This window comes from Dermacentor silvarum, chromosome 9 (assembly GCF_013339745.2).
Source record: "Dermacentor silvarum isolate Dsil-2018 chromosome 9, BIME_Dsil_1.4, whole genome shotgun sequence".
NCBI classification, from domain to species: domain Eukaryota; kingdom Metazoa; phylum Arthropoda; class Arachnida; order Ixodida; family Ixodidae; genus Dermacentor; species Dermacentor silvarum.
Window position 1 is genome coordinate 62,123,742 of NC_051162.1, and position 27,506 is coordinate 62,151,247.

Sequence of the window (27,506 nt, forward strand, 5' to 3'; positions counted from 1 at the left end):
TCATTTCAAGAGCATGAGAAAATTCTTCACGCGGTTTGTGAGCAGTCCGCGAGGTACTGTTGTGTCCGGCATGGCAATCTTCTGCAGCAGGACAAGCACTGGTGAAAATGCGGGCAGGTACTCAAGGTTTTTGATGTAGTATATCAGCTGGTAGAAAATGAGGGCACGCTCTATATTTCTAATTCAGATCCAGATGACTCGTTCAGCACTTCCAGTATAAACACATGTGTGTTCGGTGGACGTATACACAAGACGTGCGATGATTTACATGTCATTAGGCAGTGGAATCTGTACATTAGGCAGTGCAATCTGTACACCCATGAGGAAACACCCATCTACAAAGCATGGCGAAAATTCTCACCACAGTGAAGCGAGATTCATAGAAAACACAATATGAATTTGGAGCATACGTATATTACTCAAAATTCATTGAAAATACATTTAAAAATGTGAGAAAGCACTTGGGACCACAGTAAGTGATAGATGGGTAAATAATAATCATTCCACAAACCTCGTTGATGAGTGTGCACGTTGAATAGCCTAGTAAGTTCTTGACAGTGTCGAGGAATGTGCATTCACGTTTTTCTTTGCATAAAAACGCTTCCGACACTGCTTTCAGTTTTCTCTCCAGATCACCAATGTTGCTTCCAAACCGGAGCTCGACTTCGATGCAAAGCTGGAGAAAAGTAAATACAATGAAGCAAAACTAGTCATTATTATTACCCAAGAATCAAACTTTTTTTCGGGCATCCCTCATGCCATCGGAACCTAAAGCCATACAATATCATTTTCAACCACTTCATAACTGTTGATCACTCCGCAAGTCTTAATTTTTTGCAAAATTCATAGTTTTATATATCAGTGATCTGCCATTACCTACAGCAGAGTATCAAACAATGCCGGGTTTCTGTCTTTTTGAACACTCAGAAATAGACATGCACTCTCAATGTTTTCTAACAAAAAATAATGAGGCAAAGGGTCATCGTAGCCTTTGCAGCGGTCTTCGTACGTGACTTCAAGGAGGATTTGAATCCTTTCTGTGTCAAGTGTCACGGTGCTGAAATGAACCCCTTTCAAGGCCTGAAACACATGAAAAGAAAAAGACGAATATGAAGTACACATGCTCAAAAATACCTAATCAAAATTACACATGCAAGCAAACCTCTAGCTCGGCAACAGCATTCTTCTTTGTGATTGCTGTAGTAGTTGCAGAAACAGTGACATCATCTCTGCTCATCTTCTTGTGCTTCCGAACTTTTCGAGCTACTGTCAGCCTCCTAATGAAGAGGCTCTGAAAAAAATTGAAATACTTGCCACCTCCAAGCCAAAATTACATTTTTGTGCTTCTGACCGTTGGACATCTTTAATAGCTATATGTTTTACAGACATTAACTAAACCTAAAGCAGCTAGCACCTTCAACTTTGTTGCATTGTTTGAGGAAGTAAAAATAGAACAGGGCAGACTCACACACCTCTGAACGCCAATTAAGGACACGGTGTCCTCTGACATCAAGAACATATGAAGCACTTAACTCTGAAGACAAAACTGCTTAGAATGATTCGAATAGCAATGACTCTTAGTGCAAAGCAGCATCAGCTTGTTAGCTTGTTATACAGATCACCTGTCGAAGTACTTACATAAACACGGGCCTTTGTATCCGAAAGGTGGCTGTCAAATTTTTGGTTGATCCCACAAAAGCTGTGGGTATTTCGTGGCGAGTGCACCACCAAGGGCTTTGTACATTGAGCGACGTTCCTCCTTGTTCCCAGTGGTAATGAGATTATGCTTACTATAAGGAAAAGAATTGAGATGCTTCTAACCATTCACCATAGTAAGATGATGAAAATGGCTTTAATTATTAAATGTCAGCAAGGGCCATTGACATGGTAACGATGTATCACTTGCGACTTAATCCAAGGTTTAATTATACATGCTGGCACTACGGGGTAGCTTTATCTGCATCCACAAAAACCTACCAAATCTGAAAAAATACCGTGCGACCACTTGCTCATGCATGGTAACATGCTTCACCCTGCATTTTTGAAACCAGTGGCTGTTGTAAACTTGCTGAATTGCTCTACAGATATAAACAACCGTATGACTTAAGCTGCAAGCTCTCATAGAACATTGGTGCATTTTTTGACCTTGGCTTAAGATGTGTGGGTCCAATATAAAACAATGAAATATAACAGTATGGCGCATTAGTTTCTTCAAAGAGCAAACATTAAAACTTACTCTAGGAACAAGCTCAGGTTCTGCGCGCCGTTGCCATGAGATATTTCTTTTTTGCAGCCTTTCTGAAACTGCTTTCCCTTGCAGGATAGGCTGAACGCTGTCAGATAATTCTTGCATATTTGCAACGAGTCAGTCACGCAATTCCTAAGCAGAAAGAAAACGAGCTTCATTCTCAAAATACATGTCATGCCACGTACATTTTGCATTTTATTCGCATTACGCAACTTCAGGAAGAAAGGGCCCCAAGCATTACAACAAAGGCGACTTACGAATCCATTTTGTGACGGCATAAATGATATCATTTTTGGAGTAAATAAAGAGTGGCCAAAGATACAAAACAGTTAAGGTTTAATGACAACATTATGTGGTGTCTTCAGAAGCACAAATGCATTCAGTCGTGGTGAATAGATCACTTTAGCTAAGACCCGAAGATAGATAAAAATCTTGCCCGCCCAAGGTACAATTGTTTCTACTTCACCAAACATGGGAAGGTCGTTTTTGTCCCAAAACAACAAAATCAGAAATGGACATTTTGACATCAGAGACAAAGACAGAGTGCATAGAGATATTAGTTTGGCCAATAGCACCAGGGTCCAGTCCACATAGCAAGAAAGTCGATGTTAAGCACACTGGTGCACCTACTTCTGGTGTAGTGACATTCTCTGTGGTAATCGGCTTGGGCTGCCCAGGTCCTAGCGAAGGGTCACTGGACGTTCTCATCTGAAAGTAATTGGCTACAGATAATGGAATATTTTTGAAATTCCAGAACTTTTTTTAATTTGGAAGAGCATTTTTAGTTTCAAACCTCATTGTCCAATGATGATGGGAAGGACCAAAGCGCCGTACATGAGAAACTATATGCAACAGCTGGGCAGTTTCGGTTTGAATTAATCAGAACCATACATCTGCACGAAAAGCTCGTTATGGCCTGCTACCAAGTACTCAATGTCCGTGAGTGCATCTGGGGAGATAACGGGAGAAATGAATAACTGTGTGATGATGCAAAACAGCACAAAACATTAACAATGGTGTTCTTGTGCAGCCTCTTCAGGCATAATCTATGATAAAAATAAAATGCAGAAGTAGTATTAAACTGCAGCTTGCCGTTCATGGACAGCTGAAGTCGGACTCGAAGCTCCGAAGGTAATCGCTTTTACTCACATGTCTATGAAAGCAGAACTGAGACCGGGCAGTGGACGCTGCCTCTCTTTCAATAAACTTACTGAACAGCGCCACCTCCAGAGAAACGATCCCCTCTTACAAAATGTGCATTGGGTCGTAGTGTAAGTCTGTGAGTACCGAGAATTTTGCGATTTCCGCACTGTGCTGACAATTCAGTACGGTCCTTTTTTGAAGTTACTGCCTGAAGTGCTAGCAAGTCCTCTTCATACTCTGACTCTGCGCCTAGTGGGCATTGTATTTCATTATGAAACTTAAGAAAATCAGCTGTAGGAACTTTGCAAGTCCGGCACGCCAAACGGACATTCTTGCTGAAACTTTCTTTAAAGCCTGCTATATTGTGGCATGCCAATGAGTCCCAAATATAGGCGACCCAAAAACCAAAAAAGACTTCTTCAGTAATGGCAGTTTTTAGTCTACAGCCCCTATGAAGTGAATTTAAGGTTGAAACGAAGTCCAGAATAAGCATACGTTTTGCTCCTTGTGATTTAGGAGCACTTGCTTTCCGCACTCCAAGCAAAAATACGTTGGCTACTTTGGACCTTTCTGATGGTGGAATGTTAAACAAAGAGAAACAAAACACAGTTTGCTTGCCTCTCCGGCCTCTTTCCATGCCTAGTGGGTTAGTCAATTCAATATCATCATTGTACAGAAACATCCCAATAGTGTTCATCTGATGAGAACTTTCAATTGGGTGCATTTGAAATCGTGTGCCATCAGTAAAATATTTTAGCAACGCATTGGTTGATGTCTCCAATGAACATTGAAAGAGGCGGGCATAGCTCTGATGATGTACCAAGTTCTCAATCAGTCTCTTCATTGGCACAATGAAACCTTTCTTACAGTGCTGACGTATTACTTCCTCTGTAGGAACATAAACTCCCTGAGAAGCGTATAGTGCATTTCTTGCTCAGTCATTTTCAACTGCAGACACATCGATGGATGTTCCAGCAGTCAATAAAATTTCTGCTACTCCCGCAACAACTGCATTGACTCCGCCTATTGGGCATCGATAGTGCGACTCAAGTTGTCTCGCAAGACATGAGTGTTTTGTGAGGATATGTGTGCTTGAAAAATCTTCTACAGCACTATGCACATCATTATCGATATAGCATAATGCAGCATCCAACGAGGCACTGCTTACGTTCGCGGCCGCAGCGACAAATAATGTTTGGCTCTTAGCCGGGGGCACACTATATTGCTTTTCATGACTACTGAGAATGCAGGAATCGTTGCTTTGAGGTTATGCGCATCCACTGCCACTATGCAACTTGTACTGTGCCATGTTGAGAAACCGCTTTCTGCACCTTGTGCATACGAAACCAACCTTGTACATCTGCAGCTCCCGAACGTGTTGCAAAAATGTATAAAAATATCTGGCGGTAAATTTGCACGGCCAACACGTGTGTTTGCCGACCTTGCCAGCGTTTGATGACACAGCAACTTCACTGTCGTTTTCCCGCAGAGCAGAGCTGGAACGTATTCCTTGTGACACCCCTGCAAAAATGGATGAAACGAATTGTATAAACATGCTATACAAGTGTTGTATCATGTAATTCTCCGCCGTTACCACATAATCAGTAATAGCTACAGCTGTGTGATTTACCGTGTAGAGCACAACTAAATGGAACATAAATGTAATCTAGTTTATAGAAATGATAACGTTGTTTCATGAGCATTGCACTAGTGAGAAGGTAACGGTTACAACCGCTGTTCTCTAAAAGTATCACACGGAGCAAAATATAAAAGCTGCCAACACGTCGCCCTCGCCGAATTCCCATTATGCTACATGTGTGTTTGTTTTCAAGGAAGGTGTGGTGGGTTTCAGCACAGCTGACTTTCGTTGTATGCATTTCAGATAGGGGATATTCTTATTTCTAGGGTTTCACGTGCCAAAACCAGTTCTGATTATGAGGCACGCCGTAGTGGAGGGCTTCGGATTAATTTTGACCACCTGGGTTTCTTTAAGGTGCACTACAACGCACGAACACAGGCGTTTTGTAGCGAGAGCTACACTGGCCGCATTCTCGCCGTTTCCCTGTGGCCGGTGGCCGCACCACGAGCTGAGCCGTTGCCTAGCAACCGCCGCAGCTGGCAGTGCCGCTCGCCGCGCCATCTGGCGTCGTCTGCTCGAGTTACCACGGTGCCACGCCGCCCCCGCCACAGTATGTTGCAAGCGTTCGCCGCTTGCATCTGGCATGACGTCAGAGGAGGAGCCGGTGAAAGCGCGTTGCAACAGAGGGGCCGGCATTGCATCTCATCTATAGAAGGAGCGGCTCGGTCGGATTCGTCGGCATTTATGGAAAGTGATTCGGAGAGACTGAAAGAAGCCAGGCTTCGTCTTCCGAACGAAACCAAGAGGAGGCAGTGAGCCGAGGAGACGGAGGAAGAACGAGCCACACGCCTCGAGAAACGTCGTAAGTACGAAGCGGCCAGGCGAGTGGATTCCGATGAGGATAGCACCCGAAACGTGTTCAAGTCACTGGATGACAACACCGATACTAAAAAATTGTCGCAGTTTCACCCGAAAGGCGAAGCACCAATTGCGATAGCAAATTAGTAGAGAGCTATACGAAGTAACGATAGTAGTTTTTATCAGCTGTATAAACTTGAACATGCAGCAGCACCAGCAACGCGCAGAACTGTTGTCGACGCCGTCGGCGTTTTGCCCGCGTTCACACCGAACGCGCGCGGCGTTTTTATGTATTTGGTGCCGCAGCTAAACGTCGCCTCCCCTCCCTCCCTTTCTCCCGTCCCCCCACATCCTTTCGCGCGACGGAAAAAGTTTGCGTTTGCGCTCTATATATGGAAAGGAGGAAAGAGACGCTTAATTCTGCAGCCCTTCAGGGAGCACGGCGCAGAACGCGCGTTTGCTCTCCGACGTGCGTTAGCTCCCCGTGAAAGCGCACGTCCCTCGCGCCCTTTCACTCGCACATACAGCGTCCGGAGCGCGGTGACGATTTCATCGCCGTTGACGTCATACGGAACCTCACGGCGACGATGACGGCGACGGCAGAAATCTGCTTTGGAGTGTCCATATAATTGCTATCGCAATAAAATTTTACTCACTATACCTAAATCGGCTTCCTTACTTCCTTGAATTATTGATAACGAAGCATATAGTCGTGTACAAAAATAAGTTTTTGCCGACGCCTGTTCGTATCAACACAAAGCTCGAGTTCCGTACATGAGGTCTAATGCTGTGCGTCAACATAAAAGTGCCACATAGATTTGAGCTTTAACAATGACCAACACTCTGACTGATAAAGTTGAAAAAATTGACTAGCGTAATAATCAGCAAGCATGACCTCCGAATTATGCGACATAAACACACACCAGGATATAAATAATTGAACAAGAAGCACTGATTACCTATGTCACATTTATTGATTTCTTGAGCATTTGTGACAGCAGTCTCAACATGAGCGATGCCAACCGCTCTCAGGTAAGCGTTATCATTGCGCGCGAACTTTTCATCTTATTATTCATATAAAGGAGGTTTATTTGACTTGTAGAGCGGCAGCGAGAAACGCAGCCCCAGCAGGTAGGGCGTAGCCAGAGAGCGAACTGGGTACGAGCCGCACGATGGCAACGGGGCTGTTCAGCGTGCCGATCTTCTTCCTCACAATCACCCCCCCCCCCTCCGGTATGGAAGAGTAGTCATCCTGGCTACCTAGGGAGAGTGCAGTGGATCGTAGTACGGCTTGAGCCGGTCAATGTGTACAGTCTCTCGCCCGCGACGACGGAGATCGAGAGATGGCGACATGGGTTTAACCACGTAATTAACTGGTGATGTTTGCGCAGCCATGCTGTAGGGCACGTGGTACTTGGGAAGGAGGTTTGACGAAAGACCAGGAGCAGCAATAGGCGGGACCCAAAACCACACGAGGGAGTCGATGGCGAAAGGGTGAGGAGGTGGTTTGAGGTCAGGACGCTGCTTTTGGCGACACTGTTGAGCAGACATCAACGAACGGGCAAGTTGTCGGCATTTCTCGGCATGCAACAGGTGAGCAGTCGGCAGGGTCTGGCCGGTACGGGAGAACCGTAGCAATGGTGCTGGAGGGCTGGCGGCCGTAAGGCAGAAAGAATGGTGAGAACCCGGTAGTGGCTTGGGAGGCAGTGTTATATGCGTCTGTGACAAAGGGAAGTACAGCATCCCAGTTGGAATGGTCTGACGCCACAAACATTGATAGCATGTCACCAAGAGTTCTGTTGAATCGTCCAGTTAACCCATTCGTCTGTGGCTGATAAGCGGTAGTTGTGCGGTGAATAATTTGGCATTCCGATAGGAGTGACTGCAGCGCGTCCGAGAGGAATACGCTACCTGAATCGCTCAGTAGTTCACGAGGTGCGCCATGGCGGAGAAACAAAGTTGTGTAGAATGAACGAGGCGACTTCTTTTGCTGATGCAGCAGGTAAGGCGGCGGTTTCAGCATATCGTGTCAAATGATAGACGGCGACGACAATCCTTCGGTTGCCAGCACCATTCGATGGAAGAGGCCCGTATAAATCAATGCCGACAGGGTCAAATGGGTGAGCTGGGCAGGGAAGTGGCTGGAGAGGGGCGGTGGAGAGGTGCGAGACACATTTGCCTCGCTGGCAGGCAATGCAGGAGCGTACGTATTTGCGGATGAAGGTGTATATGCCGCGCCAATAGTAGCGTAGGCGAAGCCGTGTGTAGGTCTTCGACACTCCGCCGTGACCACACTGGGGGTCGGATTGAAAAGCGGAACACAAATCGTTTCGAAGGTGGCGGGGCACGACTAAAAGCCATGTGCGGCCGCCGTCATTTTGGTAGTTGCGGCGGTATAAAAGTCCATCGCGGATGGCGAACTGCTGGGCCTGTCGGCGTAACACTCGAGTTGCCGAAGCCGCGGAAGGGTTGGACAAAATATCGAATATCGTGACGATACATGGGTCTTTTCGTTGCTCCGAGGCCATGTCCATGATGTAAAGTGGGGAGATATCATGACTGTCGGTAGGAGTACTGGCGTCTGAAGCAACTGGAAAGCGCGAGAGGGCATCGGCGTCAGAGTGCGTCCAGAGCGATAGACGACACGGATATCGTATTCCTGGAAGCGGAGGGCCCACCGAGCGAGGCGCACCTATGAGGTCTTTGAGGTTAGATAACCAGCAAAGAGCATGATGATCCGTCACCTCGTCAAAGGGTCGACCGTAGAGATATGGGCGAAATTTTTGGAGTGCCCATACGATGACCAAGCACTCTTTTTCGGTTACTGTGTAATTGACCTCAGGTTTTGTAAGGGCACGACTGGCATAAGTGACCACGTATTCGGCATTAGTGTTCTTACGTTGTGCGATTATGGCACTAAGGCCTACACCACTGGCGTCAGTGTGAAGTTCTGTAGGTATGCTTGGGTCAAAATGGCGCTAGATTGACGGAGACGTAAGTAGGCTGCGAAGAGTGGTAAACGCTTCCTCAGAGGCTTCCGACCAATTAGAAAGTGCATTGTCGCCTTGGATAAGTTGGTTGAGGGGTGCGATCACATTAGCGAAATTGCGAACGAATCGTCGGAAATAGGAGCATAGTCCAATGAAGCTGCTTAGTGCTTTCAAGTTAGGGGGCTTCGGGCATTCGGATACGCTACGAAGTTTCGCAGGGTCGGTAAGAATGCCTTCTTTGGAGACAACGTGGCCTAGTATAGTCAGTTTTCTAGCCTGAAATAGGCACTTCTTCAAGTTAAGCTGGAGACCAGCATTCCGGAGACAGGTCAAAACTTGATGCAAACGGCGAAGATGGGTCGGAAAATCTGGAGAAAACACGACAGCGTCATCGAGGTAGCAGAGACAAGTATGCCACATCAGGCCGCGTAGGATGCCGTCCGTCATGCGTTCAAAGGTGGCGGGTGCGTTGCAGAGACCAAACGGCATGACAGTAAATTGGTAGAAGCCATCTGGTGTTACAAACGCGGTTTTTGTACAGTCAGCGTCAGCCATGGGCACCTGCCAGTAGCCAGAGCGGCGATCTAAGGAGGAAAAGAACTCCGCTCCTTGTAAACAGTCAAGTGCGTCGTCTATACGTGGCAACAGGTATACATCCTTTGGAGTAATCTTGTTAAGCCTTAGATAATCAACGCAAAATCGTATGGTGCCATATTTTATCTTAACTAGTACGACTCGTGATGCCCAGGGACTACTAGAAGGCTGGATGACACCGCGTTTGAGCACATCGTTCACCTGGTGTCACAAAAAAGCGCGTAATCCAAGCGCGCGGCCGCGTGTCACGCAAGCCAGCGAAAGAACACGCCGGCCCCGCGGCAACTTCAACAGAGGGGGAGAGCGCAGACGCCTCAAACAACAACGCTAACAACGGCGCCGAAACGTCCGGAAGAGACTCGACGGAGCGACGTTAACCGGAGAGAGAGAGAGAGAGAGAGAGCACGCGCGCGCCGAGACACTTTCTCACCCGGCGAGTCCACAGACATTACTACCGCGTGAGCATATACCAACAGGATGAGTCATCACCCCCCCCCCCCCTCGAGAATGTTCCGACAGCGGCGGTCGAAGGTACGAGAAAAGAGTAGAAGCTTCCCAAGCTTTGGCCATGCTACGAGATCACGACACCGATAAGAATGTTCGAGAACGCCTGTGGAAGCTATATAACCGCCGTGCGAGAATGGTTTAGGGAAATTCAGGAATTCAGGGAGTTCAGAGAGTTCAGTCCGCACCGGTGAAGTGATGTAACGTGAAGACCGAGCGTCTGCGGAAGAAGGGGATTCCCCGGCAAGCTAGTCGACGGGTTCATCGAGCGTCTGCATTTCCGGAAGAAGTTCCTTCTTCGAGAATTGCGCGAGCTACGCCGAGATCATCTGACTCCAAGACCAACCAGCATGGTGAATACGATTGGACACTTAGTGTTCCTATTTATTTTGTACTTTACGTGTTGGTCTCTTAGTGCTTGTCGTGAATTATTTTCTTGTCTTTGTTAATACCCATCTGATTTGTATTGTGTTGTCTAGCCTAAGTGTGCAAGTGTGTGTGTAACTGCCTTGTGAGAATAATATGTTTTGTTGTGTTTGACAACTCTGGGTTCTGACTCGGTCTTTGGACAGCAACCGGCGTTCGCTGGCGCACCAGAGGGCCCACTCTTAATTGTCCTTGCTTTCGTGGGATTATTTTCGGAAGCTGATAAGTCGGCTTTGGAATTTGGTCCGGCGTCTGCGCCTCGTTCACCGGGGTTTGTGACAATATTTCTGGCGTCCGCGACAGGACCTTTCTGGTGCAAATTGTGTGTCCATAGTAGGGAGAAAGATCCTAGGGTCGTTTACGTCGCTACTGGATAAACGATTTTGAGTGTTGCACCACGTTTCGCTAACTTGTGTGCAGAGAGCAGTTCGGTTGTGGAAATCTAGGCAGATATTTTTTGTATGCGGCTAGATTTTTGAAGGGCATTATGGATCTCGGGAAATAAGTTGCCCTTGGTGAGAAGATGGGTCTTTCCGAAGCGGAACTACGGAAGTGGGTTAGCCAGAAGGAAAAAGAGACTGTAGAAAGAGAGAAGCTAGCGGCCGAAAGGGCCAAAAAACAAAGAAGATGAATAAGCTGAGAGAGAAAGGCAAAGACAACACGAGTTAGAACTCGAACGACTTCGTTTGCAGCAGCGCACAGACGCTCCCGCCCAGGCAAGAGTAGATAGCACTGAAAGGGAACAAACTAGCTTCCGTCTGAACCCAAGCAAACTGCTTGTGGCATTCGATGAAAGAAAAGATGACTTGGATGCTTACTTGCACAGATTTGAGACAGTTGCTAAAAGCCAGAATTGGCCAGAGGATCAATGGGCCACTGCGTTGAGTACGTGTTTGAGTGGCGAAGCACTTAGTGTGTATGGTAGGCTGACGCCCACCGATGCCTCTAATTATGGAAGGGTGAAAGCTGCTTTATTGAAGAGATTTAGGTTCACCGTAGAAGGCTTCCGAGATAAGTTTAGGACTGGAAAGCCCGCCGATGGCGAGACTGCCACGCAATTTGCCGCGCGGCTGAGTCACTATTTTGATAAGTAGACCGAACTTTCAGAAACTGCACAGGAGTACGGTGCGCTTAGAGAGCTTCTGATCAAGGAGCAATTCCTCATCAGTTGCCATCCGAGCCTGTCTCTCTATCTGAAAGAAAGGAAAGCTAAATCGCTTCAAGATATGTTGGAATTGGCAGACCAATTTCTGGAAGCACAGGGAGGCACCAATCTCTCCAAGATCAGAAAAGAGGAGCCAGGTGACGCAAAGAAAGCGACATCCGATGAAAGGAGAAACCCTCAGAAGCCTGTTCCGAGGTGTTATCTCTGTAACCGACTGGGCCATCATGCTAGCAACTGTCGGAGCAATTTTATGCGCCCCAATGACGTCAAATGTTTTAAATGTGGGCGAACTGGGCGCAAAGCCGATACATGTCGCAACGGAAGGAAAGAAGCTCCCCAGACATCCTGTGTGTATGCCCCGCCAAAACATCAAGAAGACAAAAACGCCGGCTTTGTCGAACTACGAAATGGGAAAAGAATTCCGGTAGTTAACGCTGTGATGACATCACGCCCAGAATTTCTAGTTAAAGGAATGCCTGTACTTGCAGGGAAAATCGCAGGAAAACAAGTCACGGTGTTACGAGATACCGGCAGCAGCACAGTGATTGTGCGAAGAGACTTGGTCAATGACGACGAGCTCACGGGTGAAACCAGTCTAGTTTACCTGGTCGATGGTACGACTAGGAAGCTTCCTGAAGCCAAGATTGAGGTCGATACCCCCTATTACAGTGGGAATATCACTGCTCTTTCTATGGACAGCCCACTGTACGACCTAATTCTAGGGAACATCGAGGGAGTTCGCGCCCCAGACGATCCGAAACCATTGGAAGAAGAGTTGAAGATCGAAACATCGACGATTGAAGAGCCACGCGGAAATCCATCAGCAGCTGTCGAGAGCACCGTGGCAGCAGACAACCGAACTCAAACAAAGGTTCAGATATAACCTTTCCAGCTTCTTTCCCCGCCCAATTCCGAAAATGAACCGACCGGTACTCATAACCAAGTCAAACACCAGCATCGAAAAACCAAGGACAGGAAATTCAAATTTAAGAACCGTTGACGGTTAGTGTGTGGTGCAAAGTGTTTTGGTTGAGTGCACCGAGTGTTTGTTTATGTATCATGTTTATGAATTTGTTTGTGTTCTGTAAAATACCCTGTCATAGTTTTGTATACTTGTTGCGCATGTTATATTTCAAATGATTGTCTTGTTACGCGAGATACGTATTTTTGTATAGTACCAGTGTAATTGTTACGTGAGAGATGTATTATTGTATAGTACAAGTGTACATGCTACGCGAGCGATGTGCTATTGTGTAATCCAAGTGTGCTTGTCTGACTTGTGTTTGTATTCGATGTATCGCGAGTGACGTGGTGGACTGATTTATGGACTTACGGACTCGTGTGTAGCGGACTTTCGTGCGCGCTTCTTTTGTGTTTTCTTGAATATTATTGCATAATATTCTTAAAGTGCGCGGCAGTGGCATAAAAGAGCGCGTAATCCAAGCGCGCGGCCGCGTGTCATGCAAGTCAGCGAAAGAACACGCCGGCCCCGCGGCAACTTCAACAGAGGGGGAGAGCGCAGACGCATCAAACAACAACGCTAACAACGGCGCCGAAACGTCTGGAAGAGACTCGACGGAGCGACGTTAACCGGAGAGAGAGAGAGAGCACACGCGCGCGCCGAGACACTTTCTCACCCGGCGAGTCGACAGACATTACTACCGCGTGAGCATATACCAACAGGATGAGTCATCACCCCCCCCCCCTCGAGAATGTTCCGACAGCGGCGGTCGAAGGTACGAGAAAAGAGTAGAAGCTTCCCAAGCTTTGGCCATGCTACGAGATCACGACTCCGATAAGAATGTTCGAGAATGCCTGTGGAAGCTATATAACCGCCGTGCGAGAATAGTTTAGGGGAATTCAGGAATTCAGGGAGTTCAGAGAGTTCAGTCCGCACCGGTGAAGTGATGTAACGTGAAGACCGAGCGTCTGCGGACGAAGGGGATTCCCCGGCAAGCTAGTCGACGGGTTCATCGAGCGTCTGCATTTACGGAAGAAGTTCCTTCTTCGAGAATTGCGCGAGCTACGCCGAGATCGTCTCACTCCAAGACCAACCAGCACGGTGAATACGATTGGACACTTAGTGTTCCTATTTATTTTGTACTTTACGTGTTGGTCTCTTAGTGCTTGTCGTGAATTATTTTCTTGTGTTTGTTAATACCCATCTGGTTTGTATTGTGTTGTCTAGCCTAAGTGTGCAAGTGTGTGTGTAACTGCCTTGTGTGAAGAATATATTTTGTTGTGTTTTGACAACTCTGGGCTCTGACTCGGTCTTTGGAGACCAACCGGCGTTCGCTGGTGCACCAGAGGGCCCACTCTTAAATGTCCTTGCTTTCGTGGGATTATTTTCGGAAGCTGATAAGTCGGCTTTGGAATTTGGTCCGGCGTCTGCGCCTCGTTCACCGGGGTCTGTGACACCTGGTCATCGAAAACGCGTCTTTCGCTCGCCGATACTGGGTACGGACGCTGCCGAATGGGTCCATGGGTGCATGGCTTCCGGTGTCGATAGTGTGCGAAACAGTCGTCGTGCGGCCGAGTGACGTTGCTTGACAGTCAAAAGAGGAAGAGAAGCCTTGCAGCAAGTGAAGAAGTTCGGCTCGCTGCGTCGTCATAAGGTCACTGGCAATAGACGGCGTAAAAGAAGGCGGCATCGACTGAGGAGGCGGAAGACAATCGGAGTACTCCATTGTGCCAAAGATTGAAGGTGAAGCCAGTGACTCTCCTCTCCCGAGGCTTTCATGGCGGCGTAAAGTAATTGGTTCGGCCGACGGGTTTGACACACACATCAGAGAGACGCCAGTGATGAACTCGAGAACAGCGAATGGCAGTGGTAGTGATCGGCGGCAAACTAGAAGTTCAGAGGGCGTGAAGACTGCTGTGTCAGCATCTACAGGGGCACAAGATACACTGACAAGAGCAGAAGACCAGGCAAGTATAATGGTATCTTCTGAAACGGTGATTTTGCAACAAGAGTGATCTCTTGTTGCCACCCGCAACAAGAGTTGCGGGTGGCTACGCTTTGTTTGCGTAGTTCATGGAAGCTTTGGCAGAGACTGACGAGTTCTGACACTGTTGGCATGCATAATATCTGTCGAAACGGAAACGGCTCAATTTCGGTGCGGGCGCAGTCGATGATCGCATGATGTGTGGAGAGAAAGTCCCATCCTATTATGACGTCGTGAGAACATGATGGCAACACGATGAATTCGATGACATAGAGAACCTCCTGAATGACGACATGAGCGGTGCAGGCACCGGATGGCTCGACGTGCGGCGCGTTGGCCGTCCGAAGAGATAATCCAGAAAGCGGTGTCGTCACTTTTCCAATTTTGCGGCAAATACGGGCATCTATCGCTGAAAGTGCAGCGCCGGTGTCGACAAGGGCTAGCGTCAATATTCCTTCTATTGCGATTTCAATAACGTTTTTCGGTGAACTATAAGGCCTTATACATTTTGCTGACACCGCAGTTCTTGCCTCCTGAACTGCGACATTCAGTTTTCCTGGTGCAGAGGGCCCCGCCGACGGTGCATCGGCGAAACGGAGCGCCGGCGAGGAGATGGTGAACGGCGAGCGGAGAAGGAGGTCTCAGCGGCAGGAGGAGAATCATAACTGTCCGAATAATTGCGTCGTTGTTGGAAACGTGGCACATATGGAGGCACATTGTTGGAGACGTTCGGCGCAAGTAGGCGACAGTGACGTGCCACGTGTCCAGCACGGCCACAATGAAAACAAATCGGATGGTTGTCATCCGTGCGCCAATGGTCTTGAGGTCGTGCACGCTGTACCACTGGTCGAGCGGGAGGGGATACAGGAGGGCGCAAAGGCGGGCGAAGTGGACCGTAGGTCTGCAGTCCAGGTCTCGCAGTGACTTCGGCGTACGTCAGGGTAGCGGCAGTCGGAGCCTCATGGAACGAAGGCGGGACGTGGTCGGCTACCTGCTCCTTGATGACATATTGCAGAGCGGGAGCCAATGGAGAACTTGACGGGCCGTGTCTAAGCGGCATCAGCGAAAGCTGACGGGCAAATTCTTCTCGGACGAAGTCCTTGATCTGTGCTAACAGGGAAGTGTTATCCGGGGCAACAGCTGAGCTCGACATTGAAGTGGCCTGTGGAAGAGATTGGCGGGTGGCTACGCTTTGTTTGCGTAGTTCATGGAAGCTTTGGCAGAGACTGACGAGTTCTGACACTGTTGCCGGGTTTTTCGCCAGCAGCATCTGGAAGGCGTCGTCTTCAATGCACGTTAAGATGTGCCTGATCTTCTGGGCATCAGCCATTGCGGCGTCAACGTGGTTACAGAGGTCGACAACATCTTTTATGTAACTGGTAAATGTCTCCCCGCTCTGTTGTGAACGACCACGCAAACGTTGCTCGGCGCGAAGCTTGCGAACGGTGGGGCACCCGAATACCTCCGTTACGCTAGCTTTGAAGGCAGTCCACGTCGTGAGATCACGTTCGTGGTTCCGGTGCCAACCCTGCCGACACCACTCAAGTAAAACGACACGTAATTCCGCTTGTGGGTGTCGTCCCAGTGGTTGTGGGTGCTCACCCGGTCGTATTCAGCGAGCCATGCAGTCTTCCAGGTCATGATCTTCTGTACCACTGAAGATGGGTGGGTCGCGTTGACGTAACGGGCCAGGGCAGACCAAGGTAGGCAACGAGGCAGCGGGTTGTGGTTGTGGTGGTGCTTCTTCCGGCATAATGAAGACAGGCCGTAGTGTCCGGTTGCGAAGTTCCAGATTTCCGGTCGTACCCAGCACCTCCACCAATTGTAAAGGGGGTTTATTTGGGTCGTAGAGCGGCAGCGAGAAACGCAGCAGCAGCTGGTAGGGCGTAGCCATAGGACGAACTGGGTATAAGCCACACGATGGCAACGGGGCTGTTCAGCGTGCCGATCTTCTTCCTCACACTCATGATGATGATAATTTCTTTTAGCGCGTCTCGGACTTACGGCCGTCACTGCGCGTTACATAGTGCAGCTTGCAACACCAACACCGCGTTCCAATGCCGACACCGCGTTCCAGGAGATCCGCTTCGTGAATGCGTCTCTCTCTCTCTCTCTCTCGCTCTCATAGCGCGCAAAATCTTTTCACCTCGAGCGTACGATTGCGCCAGCTGCGGGCGAAGACGACGACGCTCGAATGCAATCATATGATTCGCATATAGAGCCATGTATTGAGGCAACAACAACAACATATAGGCATGTCCTGCATGCGTGGCTGTAAAGCCTAGTGGTTACGATGCTCGTACGCAGGTTCGAATCCCGCCTCGGCAAGAAAGTTTATTTTATTTTTTGGTAGTTTCGTGATACGCACCACGAACCACAAATTACGGCTGGCATAAACGGTTTTGCTGTTAAAACATAAATATCGAGTTATTTTAATAACCGAGTAACCTTTGTGTTTAGGCTACTGGCAATTATTCGTTAACGTATAGTTTACGGTGCTAAGAGTGATACGAAAACTAACCTATGTAGGCAAAACATAATATAACGAAGAAGCAGGAAAAAAATATAGGACAAAAAGCCGATGAGAGCAAATACGAGTAGCTGATATACTCGTTAAGATTTCAAGCAGTTGAATTGAGCATTACATGTGAACACAGCAGAACCAAGAACCACAGGCCAATGAGAGTACACTAGGTGCGAAAAAATAAAAACACATAAAACGATGGTGGGAGATTAGACGGCACTGAAATGGTACAAAAATTTATGTTAGGTTTTGGAGATCGTACCAGTTATAAATATGCTTTTTAGAGGCCTGCGCTTTGCACTGGTCATGGAACAGATTATGATCTATATCATTTAATAAGAAATCACCAGTTATTTCACTGGGAAGAGTTCTCGCGGCTACAGTGCAGCGGAAGGTTAAGTATAAAGGCCTGCCACTCTGGGTGTGGGTAATTCCACACCGGGACAAACTGCAAAATGTGATATTTTTTGATCGAAGATTAATGCACACACGAGCTGTACTACATTCCGATGTACGATGCGCTCTGCAATTTAATTAGGCGCATGCCCATGAACGTTGCATGCTGAAGTCTTAAAGATTATCTGATAGAGCATCACGATGACCTAGCGCGACATGTTTTTTTTTACAGCGAAGCTAAGGGCTCACCTTTCAATCGTCGCGTCTGGCAATAGAAAAAATTACACCATCTTCCCGTAGGGGAACCCTGAGTAGTATGCGAATGAGCTATGGGGTCGACTCAAGGTAGTTTTATCAGCTGTATGAACTTGGACATGCAGCAGCACCAGCAACGCGCAAAACTGTTGTCGACGCCGTCGGCGTTTTGCCCGCGTTCGCACCGAACGCGCGCGGCGTTGGTGACTGTTGCCGGTGCCTCTGGGGCGCCTACCGTCGCGTCTCTAACCTAAGTTGCTTCGCATTATCGCGCGCGGAGCCGCAGGTGTTGCCATTTGTTGCGCAATCCGGAGAGAAGAGGAGCGTCGGAGAGGAGAGGAGTAATGCCGAGAGGAGAGGAGATGAGACAAGGAGAGGAGGGGGAGGAGGATGCGCATGCGCAGTAGGGGTGTGGACGCACGGAGGTTGGATGGATGGAGGGACGTAGGGAGGGAGGGAGTGACATAGCCCCGAGCATAAGATGCTTCGCATCTAAATGACGATGAAAGCACACTAGCCACCGTAGCTACACGAAAGAGACGTTCGCTCTTACTGGTTGCGGAAGAAGTAACCGGCGGAGCAGGCGGACGCATCTCACCTCGGCTCCGTGTTTTTTTTTTTCTTGAACTGCGGTGTTTTTGAGTCGCACCTTAAAGAAAGTGCATCGACCGGATGCATGAAGTTGCGTGGACTACCGGGAACCCTAATTCGGAGGTAGGGGACGACCGCGAAGTTCTGCTTCTCATTTTGCTATATATATATTACAATAGCGCCCTGGGACACCCCACACACGGAACAAGCACCGTCTGATTCACATTCGCATTCGTTCGCATGCCCCCCCCCCTCCCCCTAACGCTCAACTATGTAAATCTCTGTGTTCGGGGTGTCATAATGATGCATTGCAATATGAATAATAGGGACACTCCAGGAGCATCTGTGCTATCGTTGTCGCCGTCGCCGTGATGTTCCCTATAAAGTCCAAGGACCATAACATTGTCCCAGCATGCCGTATGCTATATGTGCGAAAGAAACCATGAGAGATGAGCCGATGATGGCGGCTCAATGTCACTCGCGCAAGGTAGCAAAGCGAGTAGGAAGCACACCGTCTGCCACCACGCGCAAGGCTGCGGGGGCAAGTCGGATGAAGAAGGGGGGGGGCGTTCTGCTCCAGCGGGTGCTGCGCATGGAGCGGCCGCGCCGGCCCTGTGTTGAAAGCAATGTTTGATGGGGACAGACTGCGCCGAGTGCTGCTTGTTTCTTATGCTCTGTGTTCTCGCCACTTAGTTCGCGTTGAAAGGAGCGGCAGCTTGGAGGCACTCGCAATCCGGCTAACGTGACGGACGGACGGATAGACCGACGGGTTTCCTCTTTGGGTAACCATAAAAATGCTTAATTATCCGTACAAGACTAATTTCTTCTCACTTTCTTGAGTTTTTTTATTTTTAGAGAGCAGTTGTTTCCAATTGGTTTTTTGGCTTGACGATAAATGTTTTCTTTTTGAAATCCGGAAATACTACACATAGCCATAGCCTACAAAAAATAGGACACTTCTTAAATTCCAAAGTGTGTTCGGTGAAAGACTGTGGCCATTGCAAGGGACGCCGCCGCTGCGCCATCACGTGATTTCTGAGAGAGTTGAAGGGAGAGAGGCCACAGCTGTGGCGGCGCAACTGTTGCTATGAGCCGCTGTGCCATCACGTGATTGCTGAGAGAGTGTGAGGGGGAGAGGCCACAGCTGGCACCATTCCAGGGCACGGACGGACGGACGGTTGGACGACGCGAGTTTGATCCATTAAAGGCTTTCGCCTTACTACAGAGAAAAGCGAAACTATCAACACGATTGGAACCATGAACTGAATCAGCGCCAGCATTGTTACAGACGTGCAAACCAAAGAACACGGATATCTGTATTTGTACAACATATGTATGAATCGGAGAATGATGTGTAAAAGATATGGCTACTAAAAGCCAGTATTATGACGACATGATAAAATTTGTGTGACGGCAAGACCTTTAGTGTGACGACGAACCCAATAAACTTTGGGTTCTTCGTCAAACTGAATTTCTGAGTAACAAATATTGATAATTAGGCTTTCGAAATGATGAAAATGTGATGTTCATGGGCAAGAGAGAACAAGTAGTGCCGGCGCCATTTAATGCCGCAAAGAAGTATTGCGTAGATGTGTGCGTCTGAGTTGTGCTTAGTAATTTTTTCCAATTTCCACAATAATGAAGTAAAAGAGAAAAAAAATTAAGCACCATCCCACTGCTGTGATAGCGGATTACCAGCGAAGCAGTTGAGCATACGACGGTTACAGAGAATTCAGATCAAAAGTATGAGCGAAGTTTATTTCTCTTGAAAGGCGGCGACAGTCATTCGCATGGAAGACTACCACCACTTCGGGTAGCCAGAGGAAACTGGACACCCGGTGGTAAGTAGACATGCGTGACGGGACCACCATGCCGCGAGAGCGGAAGGAAACAAGGCCGGAAAGCGCTTGGAACCGCGACAACGAGAGGGCAGCGCGAGCGTACACATGGCCGACACGGGCCGCACAACGACTAATCTATGAGAAACCCTTATTATCTACGTAAGAGTCTACTAATTTTGAAAATGGTGCCTATTGATAACTTCACTAGTGAAAATGCATACCGAAGCGATGATACGTATAAGCTTTTACACAGACTGAAGCGATCTTGCATCAAATTTGGGAGTTGAGTTTTTGCGCACGCGTATATGTTGAGAAAAATGCATAGAACCCTAGCCATAGACTGATTCGCTGTAAAAATGGTGTGAAAAAAGCTTTACTGGCCTATCCCCATTCCAGGATACTCGAGATGACACGACAAAAAAGGAGAGTAGCGAAATTTCTGAAAACAACGTTGTGACGTGCCGTTGTGGCCGTCAGTTTCTATGGGTTCCGGGGCGGCGTAAAACGCATCCAGACACAGTGGAGACCAGGAAGGGACTGCTAGACCCTTCTTTATTGCTCGAGCCCCTCTCGCGAGCGCGAACTCGGCGCCAAGGCGCACGACACTTACGCACCAAGCGTCGTCTGCTTTCGCTCGTGACATGACCGGGTTTTGAAACAAGTCGTCCCGACTGTTTACAACACTAAAAACACAACACATAACATTCGCAATGGTACAACAGGAATTATCTAAAACGTAAGCAAACTTGAAGAGCAATCATACAACAGTAACTATTTACAAGGGCAAGCTTTGTCGTCCCATTTTTACACACGTAAATAAATGTAATCACTGGAACTATACTGCACCACACACTTCACTGCATCCATACGGCGTCAGACACATGTACGGTGCACGATGTTAGTCCGATGCACGAGGTTGTTCCATCTCGGCAATTGGGCTCAGGTAGGGCTTCAATTTCTCCACATGCACAACGTCCGTTCCCATGTTATCGGCAAGTTCGATCTCGTAGTTCACGGGAGACAGTCTGTTCACTACTTTGTGAGGGCCGTTGTACCATGCGGTCGATTTAACACCGGAGGGTGGAGCCTTAAGAAGCACTAGTTGTCCTCTTTCGAACACAACGTCCTTGTGGTGCTTGTTGAAGTAGTCCTTCTGTTTTTCTTGTGCCAGTCTGATGTACGCGGCCGCAAGTTCTCAAGCTTTTTTCAGTCTTTCGCTCACTACCGCGCCATAACTGGAATCTTCTTTCAGTTCTTCAAGTTCTCGGCGGCTGTAAAAAACGTATAGTTGATGCACTGGATCTCTACCATAAACTAAGAAGAATGGAGTTTGGCGAACCGTGTCCTGGTACCCGGTGTTGTAGCAAAATACAACATATGGGAGTACATCAGCCCACTTTTCTCCCCCGGCGGTAGTCATGGCAATCATCTGCTTGATAGTCTTGTTAGCCCTTTCGCACAAGCCATTTGCTGCAGGATGATATGCGGTAGTGGCAGCATGTGTGATGCCACGATGTTTGAGGCAAGCTTCAGTAGATTGGGCCATCATTTGAGTACCGCGGTCTGTTTAATCGTAGCTGGGCATGCGTGCTTCAAGACAATTCTGCGCTCAATGAACTTTTGAACTGTCGTGGCTTCTATATTCCTCAAGGGTTTTGCTTCAACAAACTTTGTGAGGTAGTCAATGGCTACGATGATATATTTATATCTTCTAGAGTTCTTGAATGGCCCTACGATGTCCATCCCAACTGTATGAAAAGGGCTGTGCACTTCTATCGGTTGTAGTAATCCATAAGGCAGCGATGTCGACATCTTCATCCTCTGACAAAGGTCGCAGTGACTCACATAACGTTTGACATCCGTATAGAGCCTTGGCCAGTAGTACTTGGACCTCAGCGCTTCAAATGTTCTTCTGATGCCCATGTGGCCACCGTACCTTCCTTCATGCATTTCTCGAAGTGTCTCAGCCTGTCGCTGAGAAGGAAGGAAGAGGAGAAATCGACTGCTGACCGGACCTTGATCTCTCCTGTACAGTACCTCATTGTGCATCAAAAATTACTTTTGGGCCCGTTTCTGTTGGTTCTTTGTGCCCAATGCACCATTAAGCAGATCCAGGACTTTAGCGCCGAATGCGTCCTGACGTTGTTCTTCACCCATGTTGCCACAGTATCGCAGTGGTGGATAGGATACAGCAAAGATTTGGCCTTTTTCTGGAACAATGGGAGGTGTCCTTGAGAGACAATCTGGTGCGCTGTGCAGGATTCCTGATTTGTAGGTGACGTCAAAGTCGAACTCCTGCAAAATCAGCGACCAACGGAGAGACGTTGGTTGCCTTCCTTGTAGCGCAAAATCCAGCAAAGGGCGTGGTGGACACTGACAACTTGAAATTTGCGGCCTATCAAGTATGGTCGCAACTGTTCTAATGCCCATTTCACAGCGAGGGCTTCCAGTTCCATCGAATAATAATTGACCTCTGCGCCTTTAAGTGCCCTGCTCAGGTATAACACTGGGCGATATCGTCGCTCTTCATCTTCTTGCAGCAACAGACCTCCTAAGCCGAGACGAGATGCGTCGGTGTGTACTTGCACCCTAAATTCCGTTCTCTCCGAGAATAGTTTGAGGACAAGCGGCTGACACAAAGCGCACTTTAATGTCTCAAAGGCCACTTGCTGATCCTCTTCCCAGGAAAAAGCAGAATTCTTCTTTAGAAGGGATCGTAGAGGTGCAGCGGTAACGCTGCAGTTAAGGATAAACTTCCTGAAGTATGACGTAAGCCCCATGAATGACTGGAGTTCCTGTACGGTTCGAGGAGGCCGGAACATCTGAACAGCTGCCAGTTTCGATGGGTCAGGACTTACACCCTCTTTTGTGACAACATGCCCAAGGTAATAAATAGCAGTGCAGAAGAAAAAACACTTCTGTGGTTTGAACTTCAAAGCTGCTTTCTGGAACCTTGAAAAGATGTCGATGATGTGCGAAACATGATCTTCAAATGTCTGACTGATGACTACGCAATCATCCATGTAGACAAGAGCATTGTCATACCTAATTCCGTCATTGATTGTATCGACGGCTCGTTGACACGTGAAAGGAGCACCTTTGAGGCCAAACGGCATCCGTAGGAATTCGTAGAGACCCCAAGGTGTAACGAAAGCCGTCTTCTGTATGTCATCTGGATGCATGGCTATCTGATAAAACCCGGATACCAAGTCCATGACAGAAAAGTACTTGCTTCCGGTGAGCGCCTGCAGGGCATCTTCAATCCTTGGAAAAGGGTAAACAATATCCTCAGTCACTGTGTTGAGCCGTCGATAATCGACGCACATGCGTGTTGTCCCGTCTTTCTTCGCTACTAGGACCAGCGGTGAAGCCCAAGGACTCCGAGATGGCCGGACTATGTTGGCATCGATGAGGTCCTTGATCAGACTCTTCACGAGGTCACGTTGCGCAGAAGACAATCTGCGAGGTCGTTGGGAGATAGGCTTTGCATCCCCAGTTGGAATACAATGCTGCTCAACTTTGCACAAGCGCACATCCATACTTGATTGTGCGAAGCAAGCAGCATGCTGCGCCAACAACTCCTTCACGACCTGCAGCTCACTTGAGGATAACGTTGTGACAACGTTAAAGTTTACGTCAACAATTTGGATTGAGCAATGCAGCGGGTCAACAACTGCATAGGCTGGTGGTTCATCAAGATCCTCAGGAGAAGGCAGGCATGAAACTTGGAGGATCTGTTGACAGTCTTCCACAGAGAGTTCAATGTCTGCTATTCCCCCTGCTTATTCTATGATTCCAACTGTAATCTGAGATGGAAGCACGATGGCTTGGGGTGAACAATTCGTAAGCAGAACCTTGACTATTTTTTCGGATGCATCTGCAACCATGGGCTCCACAATGACCGAATAGCGGTCGTACAAGAGCTTTGTCCCTGTGATGCGATGCCAGTCCACTGGAACTAACTTTCGCGATAAAGCAGGTAGTGTTTGCTCCCTAACGAGGTGGACATTTTGTAACAGCTGAGGAACAGACACGGCAAAGCTTTGTGAACCCCAGTCGATGATGGCTCTTGAGGCCCGTAGGAAGTCGTCGCCTAGAAGCACTCCGTCATGAGGTAACCGCTTATCCACGACAAACTCATGCTGCAATGTTTGGCCGTCGAATGTTGCAACAGTTTTGACTTGACCCAAGTTTTCTAAGTGATGGCCGCTTGCTCCTACCAAACGCAGGGACGAAAGCCCAATAATTAGCTTGAGTCTCTCAACCAGTGGTGCTGTAATCAAACTTTTCACAGCACCTGAATCCAAGATGCCTTTAAACGTTTGTCCGTGGATGATGACAGGAACGGAAAAAATACCCGCTTCTGTAGAACAAGGCACCTGCTCAATCACTGATGACTGCTCGCGGGCATTGACGTCACCATTTGTTCGTTTCCCTGCCCTTTTGGGCTAGCGGACTCAAGTTCCTCCTGCCACTTCAAAAATTCTGCAGTTAGTGGCAGGCGACACAGTGTGACAAAATGTCCGCTTCTAGAGCAGTTCAAGCATAGTTTACGAATCCTGGAGGTGTTCTCTTGAGATCTGTTAAAAACACGTGGTGAATAATAAGTCGGATTTCTCGGAGGCGGCTTCACTTCATGTTGCCTTTGAGGTAGGTTTTTTTGTGGTAGCTTATATTCTGAGGAACCGCTTGACTCTATGCTCTCCTTGCGCTGACGATTCCGCATAAACTTCCGAGACGAACGCTTTACCAAAACGGGGCCGTTCCGCGATATGCGGTGTGTGTGGGGGGGGGGGGGGGTTCAACCGCAACCAGAACTTTAACGTTTTCCTCGGAATTGATGATCTGGTCAAAGCGCAGAAAAGAGTATATCATGTCATTTAGTTTCTCAAAATTCTTGTCAAAAAAGTGTTTCTTGGCCTTGTCTGAAAGCGCAGCCATGATGACCTGACACTTCTCCTTTTGCAATACTGGATAACTACATTGTTCCATGAGGTCCAACTTGCGCTAAGCAAAGTCTGCACACGACTCTCCAGCTCGTTGTGTAGCTCCGAACATTCGCTGCTTAGGGGTTACATCACTATCAATGTTGTAACAGCGACGGAACGCTGCCTTCACATCAGCCCAAGTAGCGATATTGGCCATCTTTGCGTGGTGACGCATCCATATGAAATCCTTAGCTGGGAACCTGGAGATTATGAAGGGTATCGCGACCTCTTTATGAACGCTGAAGGTTCTGAACCAAAAATCAACTTGATGAAACCAAGCGGTTACATCTTTCCCAAGAGGCGGTAAGGAGCTAGCTGCGAAACTTGAAAGTCGGTCGCGAGCGTATTCACCCGAGCTGTTAGAAATGCATAAAGTAGCTTCGTATTTAGCTTTGCCGCGTTGGTTTCCGGAGCAGGGTTGAATATTTATCGACGCAGCGCTCGTCTCCGTACTCTGGCAGGATTCGGCGTCCGAGGCCTCACGCGTTTTCGACGCCAAGCGCTCGATGCGTTCCACAATTGGAGCGAGTAAGTTGCAAAAGAAGTCGTGACTTGCCTGCAACTGCGGGTCAAGAGGTGGCTTTGGTGCGTCGACTTCTTTGGCGGTGTCGTGTCCATCGGGAAACATTATTTTCAGTCCTTCCAATTCGCGCCGGAGCTGATCCACTTCGGTTCTTAGGGCACCTGCTTCGGACACAGCGGTTCTGTAGGCTTCCACCCGGGCGGCGTCATCCAACTGTTCGAACACATCGATGGAACACTGGGCGGTCGCCATGTTGGGTTTACGTAGCCGACGCTGTCCTGAAGGCAGTGGTTAGACCAAAGGAACGCGCAGTGAGCGACGACACCACATCAAAAAGGAATGAACGTCTTCATAGCTCACCCCGAGCCGTTGGGCGCCAAATGTGACGTGCCGTTGTGGCCGTCAGTTTCTATCTGTTCGGGGGCGGCGTAAGACGCATCCAGACACTGTGGAGACCAGGAAGGGACTGCCTGACCCTTCTTCTTTATTAACGTAAAACAGGTAATACGTGGGAACTGCCGGACAGTATCCTTGACAAATGAGATCGACAATGCAAAGAAAACATTATGCGTGGCTCTCCTTTCGCAAATACCAGAGACTGCGGAGCTGTGGAAAACCTAATAAAGTAGTGGCAAACCACACACTTGGTCTTTCTGGGCTTCGCCTACGCGAATTCTCGGCTTCCCTCAATCTAAATTCCGGATGTTCTCTTCTGCGACGGTTCGCTAGCTCTGGCTTCAGTCTTTCGGAAGCGACATGTGTGCAATTCTTTGGTCGAAACCTGCCGAGCCGCCGCCAGAGGCATCGGCTGCAGTCACGCACACCGGGCGCGGTCTGCTAGAGCGTGGTGAAACGTGGTCGGCGTCGGTAGCTGCTCTACGCGTCGCACTACCACCTGCCTCACTGTTCCTCTCCAGCTCACATCCGCTATGCAGCGCGATGCTATTTTACAGCATCGCGCCATCTCCTCACCACGCAACCTGCTCGCATCACACACAGGCGTAGGGCGGAGTCTCGCCGCGGCATGCGTGCGTTCCGCCTTCCCTATTCGCAGCCGAGGAGAAGCAAGTGTTCACTTCACCACTTCACAGCTGGGCCAAGTTTTCTGTCGGCAAGAAAGGGACTTACGACAATCTTAACAGCTCCGCTATAAAACCTTTCAACTACAGCAAAATGTGCCATAGCCACAAATCACGATATCTGACAGAGACATTGATTTAGAGCAGACACACAAACGATAATTTTTTGTACAAAGTAAAAAATGAACCACAGAAAGTACCATTGTCCCGTGCAAGACATGTGAAACAAATGATGTTGTTGTCGCATCATGTCGAGCGGGAAGCGCGAAAGAGTAGCCGGTGAGTAGCCGGGTACACGCTTGCCAATAGAAGAAGAAGATCCAGCGTCGGATCAACTTACTACAGTCTCTAAGGTGGAAGACTTTCTGTGATTCCCTTGACCCACATAAACCCCTGTCATATATATGGAGGACGGTGCGCGGTCTTCGAACATCGCCGCAACAATGCCACCCGTTCAAATGCCTGGCTCTCTACCAAGGTCGCCGAGAGATCGACGAAGCAGAGGACTTTTGTTTGAAGGTGGCCGGTCAACCGTCCTCGTTCACCGCGCATAATTCCTATGACGTTCCCATCTCGAGGGATTCTCGTAAGGACAATCTGTTTTCCATCGAGGAGTTGCAAGCGGCATTGGCTGCGTGCAAGCGTTCCTTATCGCCTGGGCCTGACGGTGTGACGTACGCAGCTCTTGCCAACCTGGGTCAAACAGCCCGGCATGCTCTGCTGGACGTATACAATAATTTGTGGCGTGAAGGAGTGAATCCTGCTGCATGGAAGTCCAGCCGCCTTGTGCCTCTGCTCAAACCAGGCAAATCACCTCTAGATGTGGCGTCTTATCGTCCCATTGCTCTGGCCAGTTG

General features: G+C 48.5%; 1 pseudogene; it reads right to left on the reverse strand.

Annotated features, from left to right (window-relative positions):
- LOC119463627 (uncharacterized) lies at positions 1-25,822 on the reverse strand (annotated as a pseudogene).
- Between the last annotated feature and the right edge of the window lie 1,684 nt (positions 25,823-27,506).